A 6,888-nucleotide genomic window follows, 5' to 3' on the forward strand; every position below is an offset into this window, starting at 1 on the left:
TTGACTTACTCAATACGGGTTTGTGCAATCTCGAATCAGCTATGTTGCAATCCGCCCCTGATGTACCTCAGACTGCACAAGAAGAGCAAGAATCATTCGTTGGTAGCACGATCCCCGCCCAAGTTGATATCCTAACGCCGACTAACATCAACGCGAGGGGTACATGCTCCAGAATTAAGGGCCATAGAGACAATGAAAATAAGTCAGGGGCAAAGAAGATCAAGTTAGGGGTTAATGTACGAGTGCCACGCACTTGCAACACATGCAAGGAAGTCGTGTTACATGACAGTCATATTTGTTCGAAGAAAAAATGTAAATCTTTGTGTAAAATCATTGTATTGAAGCCACTATGGATGGTTGTTCCTTTGGCAACACTCTTAATGTTAGCTAACATGTACTGTACTAAGTAACATGTACTGCACTAAGTAATGAGTTGAGATACTGGATCATTGGACTAAGTATGTTTGCCATTGTATCCCTAGTGGGTATGCTCTCAATGTAATTATCCTATTTCCTATTGAGTTAATGTCTTCACTGGCTGGTACAACTTTTAGTGCTAACAGTTGGCTGGAAGAAATAGTTCACTTTAGATTCATTACTTGATTTTTTAATGGACAACACTTAAATGGCTGGTACAGCATGAACCAGTCAATGTTATGTAATTAGAGGCGTGATCTCATACAACTTGGCCGTACAAAACAACTGGATACTTCTTTAGACAAAAGTCAATGCCACATTTTCATTGCTGGAGAACAACAGTGTATAGGTACAACATAAATTCAGGGAGAGAGAAATGATCAAGCGATCAACAACAAATTACTAGAAAACTAATTAACAGCAAGGAAGAGGCCAACGGTCGCGTGAAGCTTCAGTGGTAACATTGTCCTGCTCAGCTCCATGAATCAACAATTGATGCAGCCTTGGATGAGTCCACAGGCACCCCTCTCCAACTGACATGATTAAAGGTCTGTTCGTTCCATTCTAACCAGAGTACATCCATACAACAGCTTGCCAAAAATAGGTACAGCCATAACCATACAACTGGTCAAATTATTCAGCAAAATATCATAGAACAGCAACCTGTGGATGCAACCGCAGCGCCGGAGACTGTTGTGCCGTCAGCTGAACAAAGGCTCTTCTCAGTAGGTTGCTTTTTAATCACATCGGTTCAGCAGGTCAGACTAACTCTGATGAACAACAACAAGTGCAGTATATATCCATATAGCTCCAGGCATACTCCAGAAGCTATCAAGCTACACTGCCACTGGGTTAGAGAAATATAAGGCATTATAGTTCGTTCCTGCTGGTACAGTCAAGGCCGCCAACTGAAAATAATTCAAGAACAGACTCATAAATTTCGTGATACATTTTTCATTAAACAAATTAGAAAAAACATACTCAAATTACAAGTACCTACAGAACCTGTTGCGACCACGCGCCTGTGTGCGAAGAAAAGCGTTGCTGGAGGATCTTGCCGCATGGGACTGTCGGTGATGTGGTCCTTCTGATGAACTAGGAGGAAGCAGCAACGGCCGGTGATTGACACATGGGAGCTGGAGTGGCCATTGATTTTCGCCGTCCATTGCAGTTGCTTTGAGGAGCGCGACGCCGGTGATCCTTCAAGGAACAGGTGGGCATCAGTGCGTCGCCACATCCTCCTGGCCATCGGCGGCGGCGGGGAGAGAATCTCCTGATCCTAGGGTTGGAGGACGGGACATATGGCTCTATCCGGAGGAGGTTTTCACAAAAGCGTGTCTTGTTCAAGGATGTAAATGCAAAATGTACCACGAAAGTTCTGCAAATCCCACCTGAGCCTATGTGAGCCACTCATTACACATCCAAAGGCCCACATTGGCAGATCGTATGATCGCACCTACAACCCAGATCCTATACTAGTTGCCCCCCACATAAACCTCTCGTGCATACACAGATAAAACGCACAGAGAGTCACTGTTGTCTCCCTAATTCCCTCTCCTTGACTCTTCCCTTGCCTTAATTCTCTCCACTTGCCCATCTTCCAACCAAGCGACGCCTCTCCTTCCTCTGTACTCTAGCACCTACAGGAAGATAAACATATGTACAGGAAGAGAAACTACCAAGCACTCACGCATGAAGCTGCCTCCTGCCCTCCTCCATAATTTCCGTAAGTGTCCATCGTTTCCAAACGCACAGGGACCTGCGCCTCAATCTCCTCCCTCGTTTCCCTCGGCCCTCTGCCATCTCTTCTCCATCCTCCCAGAGAACTCCTCCCAAAGAAACGGTGTTCCATGGACGTCAGTCCTCGATTCCATTGAAGGAGACCATCCCCATCCATGCCCTTGCGCCAGAAGGTTCCCCTCCACACCATCATTCCATTCAGGGAAGAAGGAACGCGTCCCATCGATCGATCACACACGGAGAATTCTGCATGTTCGCGTACACTGTTAATCAAGTTCGTCGCAACGTACCGTCAAACCCGGTGAGCCACTGTCCAATTCGTATTGCACACCTTCTCAGCATCACTCGTAGTACCTCATGGACATCATGTTTCAACCTATCTATGTCATTGGCCGCGTGTGTCCGAAACCAAGATCGATCGGTGGCAACGACATATCTTTTTTGTTTTCTATTCGTCGGATGGTCTTGAGGTCAACATATGAAATGATAGTTTTGGTCATAGGAACTCGGCGGTATATTTAGATTGTCGTTATAATAAGTGTGTTGTGGGGTGGTTTTAATCATAGTTGTTTTGGGTAAAATTCAAGTGGGTTTCTTGTCCGGTTAACTTTTATGTTAATATGTTATTTTATTGCATGTTCCTGACATGTCTAGAAGTTACTCCTAAATATTTTATAATGTTAGGAGTGCATGCTAATCATCTCATATATTTTTACAGAGAGTGTCATGTGATTTCTTAGACGTATTTGTAGGATTATTTAAATTGTCAAATATAGTATGATATTGATGGTATTTTTCTTTGGTGTGCGCGTAGTCCTATGATATGTCTCTGTACAAGTCTTTGCAAATTCTTACCATGTGTACGAGTTGATTGGTGTACATGCTTGTCGGGTGTTATTATTTTAATTAGATTTGGATCATCTTTATTGTAATCTATTTTTTATTATTTTGGTAATGTTCGAAACTTATTGTGTGCATGCGTACAAATTTTGGTATAATTCTTTAGAATTTTCTAGGTGTTGCTTTATTCATCTATCTAGTCATGAATACTTCATGTTTTATTTAGTTTAGTTTATTCTCTAGCATGAAGATACCTTAGGTATATTTTATACATTGACTACATCCTTGTTGCATGTGTACTTGTCGTTTTGAAATTATATCATGCGATACTCTAGGTGATGTTTATTTCAATTATTTGTGTTACCTAGTTTTATTACTATTGGTTATGAATTGGTATGTTATCGACCATAGTCATATTACCTGTTGTAGGTCTATTGTTTTGCATTTATATTATGTGTTACCATGCATGGAGATCATTACTTCGGTAGAGTGTGAGGATTGCGTTTTTACAGTGTAGTGTTTTTCATTTCTTAGATGTTTGTTATCCAAGATTAGTTGGTTGCTTTATGTCACATTTTAGATTTGTATTGCTACATATAGTTTATGCTTGCTTCAAATGATTTAGTTTACTACATCTTGTTCATTATCCTACATGTTTCATTTACCTACAATGGTAGCTTTGCATGCTTAGTTGATTGCCATGCCATGTTAGCATTGACTCAAAGTAGAGTGCATGCTGTGTCATAGCTACCATGTAGTATAGGATTGTTTACTTGTATTGTAAGATTGTGCAAATATGGTTAGCCTTGTTTGTTAATATATACTTCCTAATAGTTTATGGTTTCATATGCTTAAGTAAGTTTGATGCTTGATCAATATCACACTCGATGTTGTGATTTCATGACTAGACTGTGTAGCGTGTGTGCACCAATCCATGTGTTGTATGATGCCTAGTTGTCAATTTGAAGTATTGGAGTTGTAGGTTATTGTACTAGATAGAGAAGGCATGTCAGGACCTTGTTCATGTTATTCATGCCAGTATGGTGCATTGCTTGATGTCGATTCCATGATCTATTATTATTGCTTACATGCTAGTATGCTTACTCAATGTTCTTATTTGTCATAACTGGTATGTAGGGTTGTGTGATATTGCCATGCTTGATAGTCATATGTTAGTTGATATCAACTAAGTTATCTCATTGTTGTGAGTTGTATTTTATTAGTATCATACTTTGGCATCTTGTGTGATGATCATTCATACTTAGCATTATACATTTGTATCTAGTTGTTGCATTGTTGTATATCTAGATGTCGTTCATGCAGGTGATCTTCCCTGTCTTATGATGTTCCATGTGTTATAGTTGTACTTGTGTTGTGCTTGACCTATCTCACATTAGTATTATGCGTGTTGTATACTTGATGCAATAGTTCATCTCATGTTTAGGATAGTTACCTTTCATGTTATTTGAGATGTGCCTTCCTTGTATGCTCAGTTGCATAGTTTGCTCTGTTGTTTAAGTATGTGCTGATAATCTTGTTGCCAGTGGTTATTGGATATATGTTCTTCTTATTTTAAAGAGTGCGTTCTAGTGTAACGTCTTACCTTTATCATGTATGTTTGATGCTTGTGTTATTATATAAGACCTTTATATGATTCTAGACTCACATGCCTTGTATGATATGTGTCTTATCATTTAGTTGTTTAATGAGCTTCACCATAGTATTGAGTTAATCTTGTTATATAGAAGTGTTCCCAATAGTTGTTGTGATTGACGTTTGACTCTCCTTGATGTTAGCCATTATAAATATTTAGAAGTGTCTAAATATTTATTTGTGGTTAATTTTTACTTGCAATGACGCCATGGTCTTGCTTGTGGTCCAAAGACCTCATCACAATCTCCCTGCTGATATACCAAATGGTGTACTACGCTAGCGACGGCTAGTGGCAACAAGTCGGGGTTGTGTCGTGTGGGTAAAGTGTACAACCTCTACAGAGTGTAAAACTATTCGAATAGCCGTGTCCACGTTCATGGATGACACATGAATCTTTCTTGACATACAGGACCTGTCTTGCTTATTCCCTCTTTGCCCCTATTCTTGGAACCTATAAAGAGTGTGAGTTGATCGAGGATCCTCACTTTGATGGAAGTTATTCTGGAGATAAAAACATGTTTTCATTAAAACTGCTTTCATCCAACTGATATATTGTTTTCAAACAAAATTAGCTTTTATGCAAATGAGCCATACAACCTTCCTTTAAAGCCACATGTAGCTGTTAGGACCTTCCCCGAGGGAGGCATGTTGAGTACGTAATGTACTCATGGCAATACTTTTGTTGACAACAGAGTTACATGAAGACGAAGGTGATGACCACGACTACTATGGCGACCCGTAAGAGTGAGGTCACGTGGACTACATCGACTGCCTGTGGCTGAGATGGAGTCGCTACGCATTGTACTTTCCGCTGTTTTTCTGAATGTAATAAATATCATGAGACATTTCTCTAGGTATGCCTTGTGGCAAGATATATTTAAATTTGTAATACCTTTTACGTATTGTGCGATGATATCATTTCGCTGTGTTGTCAACAATGATCCTGGGGTTGACAAATATACACAGGAGGGTCTGGAAGTTAATTCTAGGTTCTCACACGGTCAAAGGTGGACCATGCTGTTTGCGGCCGATTTATTGCCGTACGAGTACGAAGTCGTTGTGCTCCTTTCTAACTGCACCTTCGAGGTGACAAACCAGGGGACTTGTTTCGTATGGGACACATCCTACGGTATACTCCCTCTCTCCCAGTTTATTTGTTTTGAATTTTTTTGTTTTATAAGTTTCAAATTCAAATTTAGAGCTCCCCATCATATGTTGAGATTACAATGTCCATTAAATAACTGCATGCATGTATAGTAAAGAAACAAATCTCGAGTTTGGCATGAGTTCGTGCAGCAGTAGCACCACAAGGCCTGGTGCACGAGTTACATTTCCCTCTCGGGGACCTTGGGACCGAGCTTCAGCGCCTTACTACACCTGCCTTTGAGTCAATAGCATGTGGACCCGATAGGTGGCTGGTCCACATGTAATGCTCCCGAAGGCAGAGGGGTAGTGGGGCCGAGAGGGGTGAGCCACAGGTCGGGGGACGTGTGGTGTCATGGGTTCGAGCGGCGTTGTGGGAATCGCGTGTGGCTGTGGTAGAAACTTGATGCTCGCCGCATTTCAGGTGGCCCACATGTCAAGCACACAAAGGCAGAGGGGCGGTGCGGCCGAGAGGGGTGAGGCGCACGTCGGGGGACGTGGTGCCGTGGGTTGGAGCGGCGTCGTGGGAATCGCGAGTGGCAGTGGATGAAATGTGATGGTCGCCGTAGTTGAACTTCCATGGACAAGCTGTCATGTCTACGGACACATGCATTGCATACCGATCACTGGAAGGAGTAGTAGTAGAGAAAGCTAGGGCGATAAATAGTTCTGTATAGTCAAGCGGACACATGCTACTACTTGTTTCAAAGACATGCACACCATCGAAATAGTCCATCTATATCGATATACACAGAGAGGGAATATTTTTTTACAAGAGAGGAAATAGTTCATCCATCCATAATGCCCTGCTGCTGGTGCAGCTTCTTCTTCTTCCTCTTCCTCTTCCTCTTCCTCTTTCTCTTCCTCTTCATCTTCCTCTTCTTCGTCCTCTTCTTCTTCCTCATCTTCTTCGTCTTCCTCTTCTTCGTCCTCTTCCTCTTCCTCTTCTTCGTCTTCTTCCTCTTCCTCTTCCTCTTCTTCTTCCTCATCCTCTTCCTCTTCTTCGTCTTCTTCCTCTTCTTCTTCTTCCTCTTCTTCCTCTTCTTCCTCTTCCTCTTCCTCTTCTTCTCATTTTCTGTGGGAGACGGCTTCGCA

At 41.7% G+C, this 6,888-nt stretch overlaps 1 long non-coding RNA gene across 1 annotated transcript; it reads left to right on the forward strand.

Moving 5' to 3' along the window:
* Positions 1-2,025: 2,025 nt before the first annotated feature.
* Positions 2,026-5,572, forward strand: LOC123074535 (uncharacterized). The gene is made up of 2 exons (XR_006436006.1): positions 2,026-2,458; positions 5,343-5,572. It is a non-coding gene; the product is annotated as an uncharacterized lncRNA (long non-coding RNA).
* Positions 5,573-6,888: the final 1,316 nt, after the last annotated feature.

This window comes from Triticum aestivum, chromosome 3D (genome assembly GCF_018294505.1).
Source record: "Triticum aestivum cultivar Chinese Spring chromosome 3D, IWGSC CS RefSeq v2.1, whole genome shotgun sequence".
NCBI lineage: Eukaryota > Viridiplantae > Streptophyta > Magnoliopsida > Poales > Poaceae > Triticum > Triticum aestivum.